We start from the raw sequence: 20,537 nt of genomic DNA on the forward strand, positions 1-20,537 counted from the left end.
GCTTTCCCTCGGTTACGCTACCCCTACCCTATCTCTTTGGCGCGATGCTCATTCTCTTTCTCTCTCTCTCTCTCTCTCTCTCTCTCCCTCTCGTCCACGACGCCCCTTGCTACCCCCGAGCATCCCCTAGACCAGCCGACATCGAAGAAAACCGAATGAAACGGGAAACGGGCAGCGAGAGGGAGAACCAACACGCTGGGAATTCGTCGTCTCTTTTTTTTCTTCCCTCTCCTCTCCTTTCGGTTCTCTCTTTCAGCTTTTGCTTCGAACGGCACTGCGTTAGGGTGACGTGTATATTATTCGAACGGCTTCCCGAGGGTTTCACGCCTCGGAGAAAGTCCGTGGTGTCTTGTTTAGCCGGACATTGTCGGGGGTGGGTTTTCGGTTGCCGGAGTTTTTCGAGGAATCGAAATACTGTCGACTCGCCGAAGCTAAGAAATGATTGCTGGGAGCGATAGGTGCTTCTTGGTAAACGGAGGGTGATTGTGCAGGAAATGGTTTCGGTTGTGGAATGGATCTTGCGAGGGTGGTGTGTTTGGTGTAAATTCTTCTATAGTAGACAGTATGCATTTTATACTTTGTATAAGAAATTGTCTGGAATAGATATGCATATGTTGCGTATTTTATTGCAAAATGTGTGTCTATATCTTTCCTTATCAAAGGCTGCAATCTTATATTATAACCACCTTGACTCCCTGCGCTTCCATTTAATATAATTAATAATCCATTTATATCCCTACAAATACATACCGTCTTCTTATTTAATGGAAGATGCAATCTATCTATGATGCTTCTCTGATCACTGCAGTTAACAAAAATTACGGAACAAAATTGACAAGTGAAGACTCGAACAGATCCACTACGATGATTTAAAAAATCGTCGAAAGTATCTAGCGAGGGTCCACAGAAACGGGCTTCCGACCATCATCCCCTATCCGCGTCTCCCGAGCGTCGCCGCCTTCGTTATCAGCGGACACCGTTGTCCACGTGATAAACTGTAATGAAACGAACGAGGGAAAACGAGGAACAGGGCCGGACGAAAGGGAAACGCGACACGAAAAAGGGGGAGCCCGGAAAGAGACAGGGAGAGAGAATAAGAGAGAGAGAGAGAGAGAGAAAAAGCGCATCGCTGGTCCCTTCCCGTACGCACCGACGTAGATGGATCATAATTCTTGCTTACCTCGCGGTCGAAAACCGCTCCGCGCAGCGGCGCGGCGTCTCCGCCGCCCTTTTGCTTCGGTTTCGACTTTCGGCCGTGTCCTCTACCCTAGCCGTGGCATCGGACCGTGACCAGAACCCACCCCATAATCATGATAAAATGTCAGCGGACTGACAGCGGAGAGTCGCGACGGCGGCGCGCGATGGACGCGGCCCGGTAATTGTCCGAAATGCAGTAAATCAAGCCGGGGCCGCCGCGTCGCGAGACGGAAATCTCTCTGGCGGGCAAGCCGGGTCCTCGTTATCCGCCAAGTGGACGTCCCCGGGCCACGGTTTTTCATTTTTCTTCGCAAGAAACCGTCTAATGGAAATTTCACCGCGGAACGGACATTCGCGAGCGCCCGCCGCGACGGTTTCTGCACCGAAAAAAAATTCATACGGAAGCCTCGTGAAACTTTGCTTGACGGTGTCTGCGCGAGTCGTCGATGACAAGAGAGAGAAGAATCATTTCTAGTATAGAAAAGTTATCCTAATATTTCTAATGCAAACGTATACAATATATTCTGATAATATTTCTGTTAACAGTACAGCTGTCAAATGCCACTAAAAATGTAAACGTTCCTTCATATCTCATCACTCACACCACTATAACTTCCCTTAGGCGGTAAAACACTTGTCTGAACAAAAACCCTCTAATCTAGAAAAACGAACGTTCCTCGATTTTCGACGAAGGGTAAAACGATCGCGGCGCATTTTAATGGCTGCTCGTGTACCCCCACGAAAACATCGTGTCCGCGCTTATTGTTCGACGCGAAGTTCCATTTCCTGTTCCGCTTTTCCCGGCTTCCTGCTCGCCCCCACCATCGGACCGTGACCAAGGCCCACCCCGTCGTCACGGCCAGATAGAATGTCAGTTTCGGAGGGTTGGCCCCGCGAGCCGGCTTATGGTTGCCCCATCGTCTCTGGGAACGAGTCCCTGTGCCTCATGTGTATGTGTGTGTTTGCTGGTGAGGCCGTGGATCCAAGGATCTTGTCCCGGGAGAGACGATCGAACGGTCCGCCATTGGCGGAACAACCGGAGGCTGACCTTTTGGGGAGGCGATAGAACCGTAGGGTCCTGATTACTGGCGAAACTGATATCCCTTTGTCCTTGCGGAGCCAAGGGGGCAGCTTTCTTTGTCGAGAAATTCGCCTCCCCGGCCCCGGCCACCGTCGAATCGATTCTGCAAATATTACACCCGTCACGGCCTTTGTTTCCCCTCGATACGTTACCGGGCTGGATGATGAGAGGCTACGGCTTTATTGCGACGTTTATTCCGCTCTTATCGCTCGTTCCCTTCGTTCGCGCGCGATCGTTCGCTATTTGCCGTAATTGAGACGTGGGTGGACGACGGGAACTTTCTCCTCGCCCGACCGACTGTATCGCTAGCTTTACTTCTGCAGTTTTACGTCCGGCTGAGCGTGATCTGGGAATCTTCGCTGCTGGTTATATTGTTCCTACGCTCTTTATCTCTTTCCCCTGTTCTTTACTTTACTGCTACCTTCTTCGGTTCTCTTTTTAAACGGTCGTATATTTTACCAAACAGCGGTAACAGGCTCAGCAGAACCAGGAGATATAAATTGTTCGAAGGAGACGATGACAGCTGAAAGCGTCCCCAAGGTTCGACAGACTCGTCAGGACCTCAAAGTCCAAAACGTATGATTATAACATCGGCTACTTTTTTTTACTCCGGTCAACACTCGTCCATCAAGGTGTCCCTCAAGACGCAAGCCGAATTTATATCCTTTCACTCTGAATCATGCTTATAGATGGTTCGTGGAAGGACCAGCTGTCTCCGTTCACACAAAATTATACGCACAGGAAACAAAAATCGGGGAAATTACTAGGAACAGAACGCGACTGCGAAATTAATTCTGTACAAGGTGTTGAGACTGAAATCTCCGTGAAAGCGCAGGAGAAAAATTCAGGTTTTTTCGCCGAGACGTGTGGCGGAGTTTCCAAAGAAAATGGAGTCGGCCGGCGTCCGTGGCGTCGGAGTGATGACTCTATCCAATCGACTCGGCCGATTTCTCATGCGTATTCATCGTCTAGCCGTGGGCAGAGCCGCGGTCTCGGGGCCCCGGCCAGGGAAGAAAGAAACGAGCTCCGGCCAGGGGAGAGAAGCGCCTATGATTTATGACCGCCATTACGGTCTTGATAATTATATGCTGCCCTATGGTCGTCCCCTCCTCCGCTCGCAGCCAAGGAACGAGAGAGGATCGGTAGATGATATCCTGCCTGCCTGCTGACCAGCGAACAACAACGGACAGCCGGCTCCGCTCGGCTCTCGGCTCCGCTCGAGCGCAGCCGGGCGACCGTCCGCCGTTCCTCTTGATTGCCCCGATCGCTTTTGATACGGTTTGATATTCCCCGGCGCGCATGTATGCGGGCAGAGAGAGAGAGAGAGAGAGATAGAGAGAGAGAGGCCAGCGCACGCAGCGTTGCGAGAAAAATTACGAGGAACGAATTACGGCCACGACTTGCCCACCATCTGGTGACGATTAGTGGCTCAGCGACGCCTGCCCGACGACCATCTTGATTTTCTCCGGCTCCTAGCTGAAATGGGCGTCCTCCCTTCTTCGGTAAAAAGTTTCCCGCGCCGAGGTACGAGGGTGGAAAGCTGTTATTAGGTTTCTGCTATTCGTCCGGTGCACGCGTGGGACTTTTAATTACAAGGCACGGCTCGATTACAGGATTTGCGACTGATTGTTTCTGCGGTTGCAAGCAAGAACGCCTCTGGTCGTATATTTTCACGTACGAGACGTTCTCGTTTGATGATCCGATCGCTAATGCTCTATGTTAGTCGTTTTCTAGTTGCATAATTATTGCAGGAATATAGAATTTATTTTTACAATATTTCTTCCGATAAATACTAAAGAATACGAGGGATTGAATTAAAGCCACCCCAAATTTTATACCTTCTCAATCGAATACAATTTTAATTAAATTACTGTGCTCAAGTAAACTTTAATAATATGTTTATTAAGTCATTTCAGTTTATAATAAAACTTTAGTGAAATAAAGATACTGTGCAATTTTTATAACGTAGGAATATAGTTAGAAAATTGCATTTTCCCTAGCTGCTTATATCTGAAACGTGTTTGTAAAATAGAAAATCCCACCATGTTTCATTGAATAAATTTTAAATAAACATTCAGAGGAAATATCGTGGTCGATCAGCAATGCGAGGGAGCGCATTGTTTCACCGTTCCAAGTATCAACCGTCGCGGAAGTTTTCGAGATCGTGGAGCAGTTTGCACGTGTTCCAGAGAGATAGTAAACGACCGAATCCGGAGGACAGCGGTACTCGGATTCGAGAGAACCGCCCGAGGCGATATAATGGATAGAAAAACAATTTCTGTGGAGTCGTAGGAAGGATCGAGGAAGGAAAAGGGAAATCTCCGGACCCTCGTAAGTATTCGTACGTACCGCCGCGAAAATCCCTCCTCCGGGCTGTCCGACAATGGCGGTCGTAAATATCGGAGCAAGGGCTCGGTAGTTTCTTTACCACTCCCCGAGGACCACTTATTACGCTGATTCCCTTACAAGCCGCAATCATCTAAGTATTTCTTTAACGATCGCGGTCGTACCAAATTGACCGGACTAATGACAGACTGTCGCGTGCGTCGGAAAAAAACTACGGGAGACTTATTACCGATGATTAAAGGCCTTTTACACGCTTTCTCTGGCTACGAGTTCGATCCAATACGTCGAGAGGCTTTTCCACAAGACTGTCTCGTTTACCGGGAAAAATAGGTTTTTTTCCCGGTGAAACGGGAAAGCGAGTTCTTCGAGTTTGTTCGTCGCGATCGTCGCGATTGCACGTGCGTCGGCCGGGTCCTTTGAAGCGTCGCCGTAGTCGTCGGACTTTCAAAAATACAGGATTCCCGGCGGTTCGTGCGATAAATCGTCAAAAAGCGAGATACGAGGCACGGCGGCCTTCGGTATCTCGTCGCAAAACTGCGATTATGTAACGTCGTGGCGCGACGAGGCCTCGTCGGGGCCTCGTTACACTCGTTACAACCAGTGAAATATCTTGCTCGCTCGCTCGCTCGCTTGCTCTCGGCGCTAACAGACGAAACAAACATCCCCCGGCCTGCCATAAATTACGGGCCGGTTGAAAAAAACCGCTCCGGTCGCCGGTGATTTGCGTTTCTCGCGGCGGAATTAAGATCGCGACCCCGTCAGGGACCACCGTCCTCCTTCCTTCCCTCTCCGGACCAGGCTATTGAGACATCGGGGCGGACTGCTTAACGCGGCGTTGCGTCACGCATTTCGACTTTTACAATAATAAATCGGCAGGCCATTGTCGAGTCTCTCTCGCGGCGCACGCACACGCGAGCGGAGATCTCCGCGCCGGTGAATACGCTCGCGAGCACGTTATTTGCATAACCGACCAGACGACCCCGGGCTTGCACACAGAAGCACCGCGTCGAACGTTCCCGGCTATGTACACGTGTAAGCTCGGACCCGCGAACAAGGAATGGCGGCGGATCCATGGGAACCGGCCAGGTGGATACCTCGCGCATCCCGATTCGGACCACGTGGCATGGTCGCGTCGTTATCACACCGTAATTTCCTTTAGTCCCGACGTTTTCTCGATGGTGGTTTTTGGGAGCGAACTCTGGTCTGGATCGGGGATCGACGAAGGGTAATGGCACGAGGAAGATTTAGGGTGCTATGGGATCTAGGTCTTCCTTTCTATAGATTACTCCTTTGATCGAATCGAACGAAAAGGTAATTATTTACTTTAGTATTTTTACCATAAATAAGTTTATGTTTTATCATTTGTTCGTAAAAACATCTCTATACTCTTCGCTATTAATCCTCTTTAGACGAAGCCATTTTAAATCGAAATCCAAAATGGTTTGTCTGATGTCCATTTTATATAATCTATATGAAATTAAATTCCGTAAGTCTTTTTTATATTTCTCTCTTTCATATTTTTATTAAATTTTCGAAGCAATTAAAAATTGCGTGAAAAGATCACGAGGAAGAAAAATGGAGCCGACATGGAGAGCAGCCCTTCTTTCGGGGCCAAGTTCACTAACAGTAATCCAGTGTAAAATCGTTGCAGCAGCTCTTTATTGTGGTGGCAAACCGGATTGAGATACGTCCGACGAAACTGGAATCGGGTAGGTAGAGAACATTAACATGGGAACACTGCGTATAATTCTTGCGACTGAATCGCCTTGTTATTTGAGGCTTGAAGATGAAGTGTGAAGAGATTAGTCAATTCGAACACGCGATAATGGTATGCAGAGCTGTGCGAATGGATCTCTTAACACTTTTGCCGCCGCGGCAACCTCAAAAGTATCATAAATTTGACGTATTTTATTCAGCGACATTCAAACATTTTTCTTGCGAATTTTAATAAAATTAGGAAATTATAATGGATCGGCGAAGAAATTAATATTCGAAAATGAAATTTTAAATAATTTTGTTAGCCATATATGGGTGACGCGGCAGTCAAAGTGTTAATATTGTAATTATAATAACATAAACAGGATAAATTTTGATAATAATATGATTATGCTACATTCTTCAAAAATCTAAGCTGAATCAATTTTTATTATTTAAATTTTCGCGAAGTCACGCGTACGCGAGGTCGGCCGTCAAATTGTTAACATATTTCCGCGGTTTCACATTTCGCAGAGCCATATCTGTCTCTGTTTTAAAATCCTCTGTAAAGCCGATGTTTCCTCGCCCCTTTCGAAGCGACGGCACCGAAATCTGTTGGAATGATTTAGCGACGTTGAAGAAGGAATAATCGCGAAAGGACCCCGGAGCAATCGAAAAGGAGGAGGACCCGTTGTGTCGCAGAGAATCAGCCTTGACAATCGCCGCAGACCGCGGCGGTTATTGTTCGCCGCGGTGCAATTAGCGCGGCATAAATCACGCGGATAACGAGACACGGCGCCCCGAAGGCGTCACACGGTGCTTCTCTCGTGCGAGGAGACGAAAGGGCGAGGAGGACAGAGGCCGAGGGCAGAAGAAGAGACATCGTCGACGTACGGGGGCGGCTGGCGTTTCGTTCGCCAACTACGCGACGTTCCTCGGGAACAACTTCCAACGGAGGACGAGCTCTCGTTCCCTCTCCATCTTTCACTCTCTCTCTCACTCTCTCGTGTCGTCTCCCTTTCCCTCCTCCCCTCGTCACCTCTGTTCCTCTAGTTCCACTGCTGCGTAGCAGTTGCCATCGCGAGGAGCAACGATGTTGCCAGAAACCCCACGCGCCATCCATCTTGCCCAGAGCGCTAGACGAAAATAACTCGAATTTAAGAAGCTCACGCTCGAAAACAATACGGGGCGGGTTTTCGCCGATTGCGTAACAGCTCTATCGTTCTCCGGGAAATTAACGACTACGGTTCCGCGTTCCTTCCACCGGCAAGTTTTAGGGGAAATCGAGTTAGGGCCGGTCCCCGCCGCTATATCTGCCCGCCCACGGCACCGGGGGTTACACCGACGAATTACTTTTTTTCCTTGATTGCGAAACAATTCCTAATGCAGCGGGCGCTCTCTTCGATGATTCATCCTCCCTCGATACCTCGTCCCGCGGAGCATCGATCGCGAAGCTCCTTCGGCCGACGAGGCCAATGAAAATTCCAGCCGTAACGTCAGCTGGTTCCATCGTGCTTCTAATCGTTGAGAGCAGAAAATAAATTTCCACGTCGATGATCGCCGGGCAACGTCGTCGTCCGCAAATTAATTCCTGTTTGATTTCGTTGAACGGGCGGCGCGCCTAATTTCGTGCAGCAACGAGGTTCGACGAGCGGCACGAACGACGGCGTAACCATGACGGTAAATTCACTGGAATAGGCGGCATTCTGGGCGGAATTTCCACGGGGGGACAGGAAGAGATTAACGCGGATAGGCGGACAATAGAAATCGAGAAGTCACGGTTCGGGAGTCCCATCGATTTTTCCGCCTTTTTCCCGTCGCGATGGGAAACAACGGCGAGACACATCGACGCGTTTCGCTTGTGTGTCCGACAATAGATATCGATGCGCGTCCCGTTAACCTATTAAAGACACATTTCGACCGTGTAAAGCGGTCAATTTTCGAGGGAGGGAGGGTATTGTTCGCGGCGCGACTATTTATCGGGGGTGGCTGCGATCGAGGGCCGAAGAAATTTATGCCCGTTGAAAAATCGGAACCGCGGCCTGGACGAATACCGCGCGGAAAAACGCCGCGAACGCCAGAATTTTGCGCGGTCTCGATAAATTCGTGCGCGACGCGCAGGACTTTCCAGCGCGAGCGGTTTTCGGTTTCCCGTCTGGCAACAAGCGTTTGCCCCCTTCTGTCGGTCTTACTTCCTCAGCCCTTCCGTCGGCGCCCGTGATTTATCGCGATGGAAAGTACGAGAAATAACAAGAGGGATCCAGCGGGGCACGTTGCATGCCACCGCTCATTCCCGAAATAAAAATCCACTCCCGAAGATCGCGCGCGCGACCGCCGCGCCGCCCTGGATCCCGCGCGTCTCGACGACCCCGACGCGGGACAAATAGTCTTTGATTTACGGCGGGACGGTTTAACGAGCCGTTTTTCCCGATTTTTGGCTAAAAGAATCCTCCTGTTTACCGGCCACCGGGGAAACGGCCCCCGGGGACGATTTTTACTCGCCGTGACGGAGATAATTGACAGGACGGCGCGCATCCTCAAGCGCGGGCCGCACCGTCTTTCCGCTTTTAGAGCTGTTTTCATGCCGCCGGTCCAGAGTGTTTGATCTGTCGCGATGTTTACACGTCGGTGACGTTTTAATACTCGCCGACTATTTATTTGCGATTTTTATTACTGTCTTTTCTGTTGAAATCATTTATCGACGGTGCAAAAGTCAATCAGCGCAAGACTAACTTTGAAATTTAGATAAATAAAGATCTTGCAAATTGTCTACAAAAATGTAATAATCCAAAAGCGAAAGCACGATTTTTACTATAAGATGACGCACAAATAAACGAAATCAGAAAAGAAGCAAAATTATAAAATATATCAGAGTAACTAAGAGTATCTAATTCACAGCTGCGATAATTTTAAATAATGTTTAAATAATGTTAAAACGAAGTAGACGCAAACGTCCACTCGAGTTCACCGATATATTTTGTTCCACATCAAACGAACGATTTAATATCTCTACGAGCTAGTGTCGCAGGGAATTCGAAATATTCTACGGCAACGAAAGAATATGAAGAACTCATCTGTCATGCAAGAATCTGGTCGAAGCTACGTAAATCAAACGAGTTGGACACCGGCTGTTTACTCGTACGAACGGAGGCGTTCTGCATTTACTCAATGAAACTCCTAATGGCTTCATTATCTGGCAACAATACGTGCGCTATCTCGAACACGTCTCCTGGCAGACTTTTCTCGTTCTTTTGCACAGTGATCGGTTAACCAATTGTTTGACCGAAATTGAACGATTGTAGAAAAATTGGAAAAGTTTACAAAATTGTCACGATTTATTCTGTAAACGTAGATTTTTATAGAAGCCTCGAATAATATTTTCGTGACATGTATTCGATTTCCATCGGTTCTATAATCACGTAAACCCGGTGCCATTTTCCAGGTACAAGAAAAATCGTAAAAATGCGAGCAGGAGTCGATGTTCGCAGCCAAGTCCACGGTTAATTCCCCTGCCCGTTTCTCAGGCGCGAATCAGCTTAGGAGAGGAGTCCCGGAGCGTGCAGACGGCGACGAACAAATTCGGGATCGTGCTGCATCCCGTGCGCACAGTCGTCACGTTTTCATATGTCCCGACCTTGAATGCGAGTCCGCCGTGAGCGGAAATGAAGGACGGGGGACGAGAGAAAAAAAAAAGAAAAAAAGGACCGAGAGACACCGGGAGATCACGGAGGATCCTCCGGGGCCGTGGTCGTGTCCTTTTGTGGGGAACGGTCCGCTTCGGTTCGCGCCGGGCCGGGGGAAATCGGGGAAAGTTTGCGCAAGAGCGTGCGGGCCATTGTGGGCCGGGGGAGCGAAAAAAGAAAGTTAAAACCTCGTGAGAGCATTGTTGGTTGCGTCACCGGCGGGCTATTCCTCCAACCCTCGCCGCGAGCAGCCAGTTTTCTCTTCTTTCTCCCCGGGCCGGCGAGGCCTCGTGTATAATATCGAAATTTATGGCGCAGGCCGCTCCGGGGCCTTGCGTTAGGCACAGAGTGTCGGTCTTCGTTGCTTCTCTTCGGCACCTTCTGCCCGCTTCCTCGCCATCCTCCACCTTCTCTCTACGTTTTCTGTTGTCGATTCTTCCGATACCTTCTCGCGCCGCACTTTTCACACTTCGGGGGATTCCGTGTCTTCGGCCAGGTGCCATATTTTTTTTGGCGAGCAAAGGCACTTGGGGCCGAACAATCCTTTTTAGGCGCATTGCGTTACGAAGACGTCGACACATTTGCGGAGTTTTTGCGGAGTAAACGGATAAATGAAATTTAAATTTGAGAGGGAAACATAATTGTAATTGGCTTCTACGTTTGCATTAGATACACGGTCTAGAAATAGTATTGTTTCTAATATTATTTCAAATAATACGTAACTTTATCTTATAATTATCCAATAATTTTTTGAAACAATAATTTGAGATAATCTTCAAACTTTTCTTGAAAATTATTTAACAATAAAACTGTCACAACATGTTCATTAATACTTCTCCAATATAAGAGAACTGACCTGACTACATTAAATAATTATTCATCAATAAGAAACATTTTTCTAAATAAAATCACCCCTCTTTCATTTCTCGCACCAGTGGAACAATTTCTCGCGACAATATTAAATAGTGTTAGACAAAAGGCCCTTGAGACTAAACTTTTTGAAGAACGAATTTCGTTCGAAGCAAATTCTTAAATTAAAATCTTTTCACTGCATATTATTTCATGCATAAAACCAACGTTACTTTCCTATCCATAAAACTTGGATGAAGGGGGAGAGAGATCGGGTCGGAGGGATCACTGTGATCGACTGAGAAGGATCCGGGCGATCCTCTGTCGGAAGACGGTGATCCTGTCGAAATCCCGGCGACCTAGGCTTATTAATAACCGAGTCATGAGAACGGTCGCACACGCGGGCAGTTTGCGTGCCAAGGTAATCAGTATAATGATCAGTGGCCGAATTGACGTATCGTCAAGATAATATATATGACGGCGCATGGCGGCAGATGTGTTGCACGACGTGACGTGCTCTAACGCGTCATTGATAGCCCTCCGTTCCTCCTGTTCCACCTCTCTGTCTTCTCTCTCTCTCTCTCTCTTGCTCTCTCTGTCTATCTCTCCCCCTCTCTCTCTTTCTCTCCCTTTCCGTCTCCGTCTCTCCGCATTCACTCCGCGGGTTCCCCTCTCCCGGGAGCCACCCTCCATCAAATTTTCCTATCACCCCCCGGCCCCCCTCCCCCGCGCCTCCTTCTCCATCGTTCCCTTCATTTCCTGCCATCGCAACCCTCCCCCACATCCCCCCCTGTGCCGGGTCTGTCACGAACGGAAGGGACGTAATACGAGCGAGGGGAACCTCAGCCAACCAGCATCGCGGCCTTTCCAGCCTAAGAATTCTGCGCGAGCCGCGCCCAGGGCACCGGTCTCTCGATTTTCACGAAACAATAAAAAAAGAACGCGCACCAGCATGGCGTTTTTCGAAAAAGCTTCCAGCCCGGCGGCAGATGGTCGTGCGCGACGCGGCTAGGACGGCAAGGTACGTGTACTGCACTGGTCGCATCATTTCGCGTTCGTATCCATTGATCGGTCGCCGGAAGTTTCATAGTTCGTCTGACCGTGTCGCGTTCGCGTGATTCATACATTTGCGCGTTTTAACCCTTCGCCGGCTACCTGGGATTGTAAGTGCTCGGGCGAAAATGTTGGTTTTTAATATTATTGTAAGCGGAAGGGTGAGGTTGTTTGGTTTATTCGGTTATAGAAATTTAATCAGCAATTGGAGATTAAAGTAGAAGCTTCGATAAGTATTGCAGGATTTTTGTAAATATTTTTGAAGCTTAGAATAAGGGGAAATCAAAAGCTTAAAAAATTAAGGTGCCGGTCGTAGGAGTATAATACCTGCTTAGCAGATGGTTAAGGGTTAACCATCATCCCTCCAGCGTGTATTAGTATCAAGCGTCTATACTTTGCGAAACGGTTATGATAATTACCGTGGCGTCCGTTTTGTGAATTCTTCGATTAATAAATTAATAAATAATTCTATTAATAAATTATCGATAAGCATTTTCTAAGGTCTAGTGTTAATTGTCAGAATATTGTTCGCACCATTGCAGAAATAATAACGATCTGCTCTCGTTAATTTGCTTCTGAGCACAGTGAACGTTCTCGTCGCAATTTCGTCAAGTTTCGCCATTAGAAGAATCGAATTGGCCCCCGCGAACGCTCCCAGGTGCGCATCGGATCACTTAAAACCCCACAGCGATTCGTTTCCTCGGAATCGGTTTCCGCTACCACGTTATACCGTCCCCACTCCGCCTCTCCGAAGGAAATATGCAGCCGTAAAAGGGCAGTTCACCCAAGGAGAAGGTTTCTCTGTAGATCGTTCTCGATCAGCACGCCATCGATTCGATCTCGGACAGGGGGCCGATTACCGTTCCCGGCGCGGCGCGGCGCGAAGCCGCACGCGGCAACGGCGAATTTCTTCCCGAGACCGGGCAATTATCGGCATTTAATCAAAACGACCGGCCATTAAAGTATCTAGGTAAGCGATCTAGGCGGGCCGGACAAACGAACCCGTGGAATGCTTCCCGGGAAGCGTTCCTCGCGCGCGCGCGTGTAACCAGCTACGGGTTCCCTTAGGGCTCCGCGCACCGGTGGTCGGGTTTAGGGTCGCCCCGGCATCTGATCGGCACGTCGATGAAATTTGTTGACGCGACGGAAGAAAAACGGGATTGTGACGCCGACCGGTAACCCTCCCCGGCAAGAAACCCCGGGGGCCGCAAGCGGTTTAACACTGGAATCCGCGTTTTTGCCGGGCGGCCCCCTACCCCCGCCGCCATCGACGACGGCCTGGAATCCGCCGCGCGGTACAATTACAATTAAGAGCGGTTAGCGAATTACCGAATGGGCCCAGGCACGCGCGTCCCGCCGATCGGCAGCGCCATTTTCTTCGAACCAGTAATTCCTGCCGGACGGCGAACCTGGGAAAGCGTCCTTACAAATTGACCAACTCGCCGGGAACGTAAGTGGACGCGAATCACACGGTGGTCTTGCCTTTCCTTTCCACATAGCGCATGGGCATTAACTCCCCTCGGAGGTTCACACCTGATTTTTCTGCTTGGGGTTCAGCTTCGTTCGTCGTTCTTTTTTCGGATTAAATTGCTGCTTGAATTTATGTACGATTTTGTTCTTCAGGTGATATTATTCAAGTGAAAATTATAAAACAGAATCAAGTTTTTGTCGTCAGTGATAATGGAATACTTTAACGTATTATTTTATCTCTGTAATACGTAATTTTATTCTTTGGTCTGGTGGCATTTAGTCAGAAATTTAAAAAAGAATTACGAGAGTTATTTAACTATTTTTGTCATTAGTAAAAAGGAAATATCTCAGTGTCCTTATTGAAGTTCGTAACCACGTTAAAAAGGCAGGTAATAATTCGTCTTGTACAAACAATCCCGAAAAGAAATTTTGCAAAATCCATTCCATAATTTCGCTAAAGAATCTCACAGATCAACATTAGCTTACGGAACTCGTCGAAGTGACACTACTTTTCAAATTTACGATTATTCAGATCGTAAAGTTTCGTTTACGAGTTATTTTTTCAATACAACACTCGTTAAAGATCCGGAATGAATGCCATATTGTGACTTTTACAAGCCAATATAAAACAGCTGTTTCCAGTGCTCCGTAAATCTCGCGTCAACCATCGCCGCTGAAAAGTACCACGAAGAAAAAAAGGCAAAAGTGTCCGTCGTTAAATCGCCGACGTTGAACAAGATCGGCGATCAAACGCGCAACAAGAAAACGCGTAAAATAACGAGAAAGAAATGCAAATGTATCCAATGGAACGTGTCAGTGTCCTCTCTCTCTCTCGCAGAGCATCGGAGAGCACCGCGAAACGCCGGTTTTCAACGTTCCGCGCGCGCGCGCGCGCAGCCAAAAGATACATCGACGGTTAACTTTTCAACTGGCAATTTTTCAGTGGCGCGACTCTCTCGACGGGATCTAGATCATTTATTTTTGCGGGCGTAGCTTTCGATTTCATCGAGAGGAGGGGGAGGCGGGGGGCGGAAGGAGCCTCCGGGAGTAACGGAACCGGAGGCGGGAGGGAAAAGCGGAGCGGAACGCTGGCGGAAAAAAGACAACCGGGTCGAACGAACGAGCGAACGAAAGGAAATGAAAAAAAAAAAAAAAAAATGAAAAAATTGGGGAATCAGATAACTTCGTCGGCGGTCGAACGCGTTTCGTCGATACACCGGCGCGGGTGAGTTTTGATGAATAAGCGGGAACCCGGTAACGAATTTTGGCGGGAGCGTTGATCAACCGTTACGGGGGGGTATCGTAATGTGACATTCGAAGCGTGTCGTGTGTTGCGGGCCCGGCGTTAATTTAAACGTCACGTTATCTCCCGCACGTCCCGCGTTTTATCATAAGAGCCCTTTCACGAGAGGCGTTCGTTCGGTGTCCGCGCGACCGTGTTACGCCCGCGCGTTTTTCGCGGATCGTTCATTAGCTCGCCGCTGGAAAATGTTTGGTACCTGACAGTAAACAGCGACCGGTCTAAATAGACCGCAGAAATGATTTTCGAATTATTTGCGAACGGACGCAAATTTCTATCGCTGGCTAGCGATACATCACAATTTATGTGGTACAATTTTCGGAACAGAGTATTTCGGATTAGAACAAAGGACTCTGGAAATTTCAAAATACTCGTTGAAACTCTCCGTGTCGCAGACACGGACGTTCGTGTTCGCTCTTCCGCTCGACGTTGAAACAAACTTCAAGAACCGCTTGGCAGAAATTGAATTGTCATGCAGCTTGTAACCGGGCGATTTAGATGCTTCCTGCTCGTAAGTCAGTCAGCGGCTCGCCGGTGGCGTCCGGTGCGATATTTTGTCGCGACTTCTTCGCAGGCACTTTGTCACTCGCCGGCAAATTCGTATGTTGCACAACAATGTTCAAGCGTGGCGAGTGGACAGGGGGTCCCCGAGTGAAAAAATAATTCAGAAGAGCCGGACCGAAAATAAAAACTCGCACCGTTCCCGGCAATTATGAAATTTCTAGCCGCGTCGCAACGGCGGCGGCGGGGAAATTTGCGAGCCGCTCCAAGAACAAGGCACCGCAGACGCAGGGCGTCTCGTGAGAAATGGATGCGAAGCTGCGACCGCGAAGCGTCGCGATTCGGGGCCACGGTTTCACGCGAAACTCGTGTCGGTCCTTGGCGACGCTCGCAGGAGGCACCCCCTCCCTCCGTTTCTATTCAAACATTTCCCGATGGTAAATTATTCAACGAGTGACCTGTTGTACGTAGACGACGCGACTGTCTGCTTTCGGTTTCCCTTCGATTTATGTTGCACGCGCGCCGCTCGCCTCCGCGACCTCGTTGCGCGCCTCCCTTTCTCGAGTCGCACACCTCCTACGCTGATTAACTATGCACGGATTAACCGGCGCCGTTTCACCCGTGATTTCTGTTCACAGTTTTCTGATCCGCGGGAACGTTGCCCGTTCATCGAGGTTAACGAAAGTCTGGTTAACAAGTTTTCGTTCTCAAAAATCCTTCTATTACGATTAAATTAATAATCGACAGAAATTGTAGAGATGCGTTTACCAGTTGAGATATCATCGTCTCTCTAACCTGAGAAAATTGTACACGGTCAGCATAGATTAGTATAACTGCAAACTTAACGTTGATCGCCGCCGTTTATTCTCAATTAGTTGAGTAAATCGATGCAAAACCCTGAAGAATTTCAAACGCTTCGCAACTTTCTCGTCCAAGGAACTGCCACTGCCTTATTAAAGAAAACCACGATTCCGAGCGAGCGAGTTTTCCTTTCCCATGACAGAATCGCCAGTAATTATCTCGAGAAGGCTGCCACCGCGCCGCGCCTCGCGTACGAACGCCGCGCAACATCTATCGAACCTAATTAATAGCACGGGATCGGCTCATTCATCATCCGCCTGTCACGAGCCTCGAATTCTCGTCGAACGAATCTCCGCGTTCTCAAGAGAAAAGAAAGCGGATTTGAGACCCGGTATACTGGTCTCCGCGCTCGAAAACGAATCCCTCCATTGTTTAAATTCGCCCGACGGACAGCGGCCGGCATTTTTTTCGCGTTTTTGCCACGGCGAACGTCGCGCCGGCCACGTTCCTCGAATATTGAACAGGACCCTGGTTCTCGCGACCGTGTCTTATTTTCTTATTGTCCGATCGTGTGTTATTGCGCCCGATTCCACTCGTTACTCATCGTTTTATTACTCGTCGCGCTCGATGCCCCTCTCCGCGCGGCAAGAAACTGGTCGTCGAAACACACCGCGTACCGAATTTTTCGCGTACACGTGACCGGACTTCGTTTTCCATCGACCTGAGCCTACGGGGACACCGGGATCCTGATCGAGCCAGAAGAAAACATGGAAATTGTACGGCGAATTCACCGAGAGCGATCGTTTATTCGATTCTTTCCGAGTACTTTCATTTGATCCAAATCCTAGACGACGTAGGATAGCTATTTTTAATAGTGGAATGTTTCTCTTTTAATAACTCTAGTCTCTAAAGCCATCACTAGACTGCAGATTTCATGAAATTATGAAGATATGGCGATCAGATACAAAGTACTAAAAAAATGAAAGGGTTTCAAATTAAGCATAATGTAATATAATCATATAATGTAACGTTACATAACGTGACATAATAATAATATAATACTGATATAATCATAATATTTTCAGCTGATTAAAGTTATTAACAAGGAAAGGGAATGTCTCTACATCTCCTCTGTCATGCAATTAAAGCAGACAATTTTCTACTCTGCATAAAAATCCGCAGTCTGATCGTCATCTAACCGAGTCAGTGATTTTTCCTGTTCTAAAATAGTAATAAAGGTGTCATGTGTTCTATTGTTTTAAGTAACTAATAGTTTAGTCGGCAAAATAATCCTGCATAAAGCAGCGAGCTACGTTGAGTTACGCCAGCATTCGATTTCACTTGAACTACCCCTAACAATGGACCGCGTTTCAATCGAAGTAAGAGAAACGGTAGCAGGCGTCGAAACGTAGGATCGAAAGCACCGTGTACCGTAAGGACTGACCAAGCAGCTGTCGCACAATCGAACCTTGGTGCCAGTGTCCTAGATCCCTAACAAAGATCCCCAGAAATCCGTAGCGGATCACTTGCACTACCAAAATAAGCGGCGCCATTGACAGCGACGTGGTTGCTTGTCTACGGTAACACTTTGGCGTCCGTGTGTGGTCACTGCCAAACACTTATTCTCACCAAGAAAAAAAAAACAGGAGAGCCGTCGTCACTTGTCTGAAAGATGCATCGAGGTGAGCTCGAGCATCGAGAACATGGACGCGAAAGCCTAACGAAAACAAAGGGATGGTCGTCCGTCGCCGAGTGGGGTAGCGATGTTGGGTTAAAATCGAGGTAAACTCCTACGGCCTAGAGGGTTGAAATTCAGCGGGCTCACCTCCGTCGCTTCTTTTTCCGTCGCCGTCGTCGGCGAGGTCTCCGCCTGGTGTCCCCCCTGTGCAAGGGGGTAGCTAGGTTCCCCTGTAGTTTCAGGGCCGTTGCTGCTACGCCGGGCCCGGGTTCCCCCTCCGCCTGGCTTCTTCCCTGCACCGGGGGCCTTGTTCGTGCCCCGGCGCCGGGCCCCGTCGTGGCTGGTTCTTCCCACCACGCGCCAGCAGCTCCTCCTCGGGCAGCCTCGTGGTCCGATGGAGATCGCGGACAGTCACCGGGCCAGCCAGACGACACCCCGTGCAGTGGAAACGGCCCGACACCCTCCACGGAACATGTGTCCTTCGCGGTAGCTTACTCTGCTGTGAACCACGCCGGCATACGAGTCCAATCACCATCACCCTTGCTCTCGCCTCGAACGGTCTAACCGGCAAAACCCTTCCGCGGTATCACTATACTCCGGCCGTGCTTGCTCACACTGTTCGGTAGACGCGCTCGTGCCCGGTCCACGGTTCGCGCGCGCGTCGTCTAATCCAGGCTATGCCGTCTGCGGATGAAGAACAATAAAAAATAAGCGAGCGATTGCTTTAGCGAGTCATGCACCCGCGCGGGCGTTGCGATTGTCTAAGCCTCTCTCCGGCTTCTTCTCGTGGACGCAGCTGCTGCTGATGCTGCTGCTCCCGGTCTCTGCGACTCTGTCTCTGTTAACTGGAGCCGGCCGACGCCGGTGTCGAGCACCGAGGAGCTAGACGACCACGCTGATCCCGAGGCTCGAGGATGCGGTCATGTCGCAGCACGTGCACTCCGCGCTCCTGACTAGATCGGTTGCTCTGCGGACCGGTGCTCGTCGTCACCGATGGCCAGGACGCGACCGCGGCACCACCATTCTGTTCCACGTTCTGATCGAGGCAACCTCGTGCGACCGTACCGTGGGCCAGCGTCGAACGGACGGTTCCCGCGAGTCGTCGCTCGATTTTCATGGAAAACCGCGGGGGTCACCTCTGTCTTCGCGCCGAGCGTAGATCTGAAGCGAGAGATCCGACCACTCTGATCCGCGAATTCCGGCCGCTCGGTTTCGCAGCCTCCGAGAGCCGGCGGGACCAGAGCGCCGCGACGCGAGGCGCCCTGTGCACATGCGTTGAGCATCGCCCCTTCCCCCTCGACGCCGTGGAACCCGCGACACCCCCGCGCCCCTCCACCGCCACCACCTCTCGCCCTCTCTCTTTCTCGCTCCTCCTGCCTCTCGCCTCTCCTCTCTATTCTCTCTCTTTACGCCCCCGTGATCCAGCACGATGGTGGTTGCGTATTCCCGACGCTCTCTCCGTCCTCCTTTCCCCGCTGTTTCACAGATTCCACGCTCCTCTATTTCGCGCGCGATCTTTCCGTCTTTTTCCACGGCTTTATCTAGCCTTTCTCTCGTCGCCTTTTCCTCTCTCCACTCCTCGCACACACACACGCACACTCTCTCTCTCTCCTTCTCTCTTTTTCTCTCTTTTCACTCCCTCTCGCAGAGCCTTTCTCTCTCCGGTTTCTCTCCCTCGGAGATAGGGGGGTCGCCCGAGAAGCCCTGTCACGCTGCTTCTTTCTGCGTCAACAAAGGGAGGCGTACGCTCGACAGCGTTTGATTGCCCGTATTGGATCTCTCTCGTTGCGCCCGTATTGGACGGTCTCTCGGTTCGAGACCGGAAAATAAATTGCTCGGACGACGAACCGGACCAGGGAGCCCGGCACCCGCTTAGAAACTACCGACGACGGACTGTTTATGGGGGTGCTGAATTTTCCGAGCAAGCCGCGTCTTGCCGCGCGACCAAGCGATTTATTGAACGCGGATGGGGATGTTGGAATTTTTCGAAGTGAACCGCGCGCGACCGTGTTTACTCGCCTTTACTTTACCATCCCTCGAAGTGAACCGTGGACATTCTTACGGCTCGCAATGTTTTCGCCAAACTGTCGCCGTTCTACCGTCTCCTTATTCCGGATCGGTCCTAAGAATTTTTCAGAAATCGTGTGCACAACATTTGGTTTCACGGCGTGTTCTCTTTCAGCTGCAGCTAGTCGAGCACGACGTTGGAGCGAGCTCGGTCCCACTGCGGGCGGGAGTTAATCGTTCGATTTATTTCAATTCGGCCCGGCCTTCGCTCATTTCGTCCACGATAATTGAAGTACATTGAGCGACGTTGTCGAAGTCGGAACGTTCGAAACTTCGTCGAAGAGAACGCTCGCTACTTTCTTGCGGCAGAAATGAAGGCGCCGCGGAAATATTCTCGCGCATATTCGATCGCTGATTTTATCGAAGACGTTCGGCTGTTACGCAATTAGATTCAATAAACAATGTCCGAGGGGAATAGTGAGGCAGCAGTTACGGAAGAACAATGGCCGACTCTGCGAACGATCATTGGATTATACGACGCCTCGAAAACAGTTTTCATGTGTTTCGATGCTGGAGCCTCGTACGTTACTGTTCCAGCAAATACTAGGCGATTAATGAATTCAACAGACACTCGAAGATACAAATTAATATGGAATGCTCTAAATAGTGATTCATCCTCGATGACGAAGAGATACCAAATTAAATATAGAAGTAATAGGGTATATGCCGCTTTTGTTAATTTTAGATTACTTAACAGACTATTTAATCCCTTTTCTCTTGATATCTAACTTGCAATAGACTAACAAAATGGTTCGATAATTATTATTTTATCCTCCATTGTTACTGGTAATTCCAAATTACCAGAAAGGGTGCACT

The 20,537-nt window shown here is 49.3% G+C and overlaps 1 protein-coding gene across 1 annotated transcript in view; it reads right to left on the reverse strand.

Annotated features, from left to right (window-relative positions):
- Positions 1–18,464, reverse strand: part of Antp (homeotic protein antennapedia) — a 66,057-nt gene extending 47,593 nt beyond the window's left edge. Inside the window, exon 1 of the mRNA XM_078194728.1 lies at positions 17,802–18,464. The gene's annotated coding sequence lies outside the window, so the exon portion shown is untranslated. The remainder of the gene's footprint in view (positions 1–17,801) is intronic.
- Positions 18,465–20,537: the final 2,073 nt, after the last annotated feature.

Source organism: Augochlora pura, chromosome 11 (assembly GCF_028453695.1).
Source record: "Augochlora pura isolate Apur16 chromosome 11, APUR_v2.2.1, whole genome shotgun sequence".
In the NCBI taxonomy this organism is placed as follows: domain Eukaryota; kingdom Metazoa; phylum Arthropoda; class Insecta; order Hymenoptera; family Halictidae; genus Augochlora; species Augochlora pura.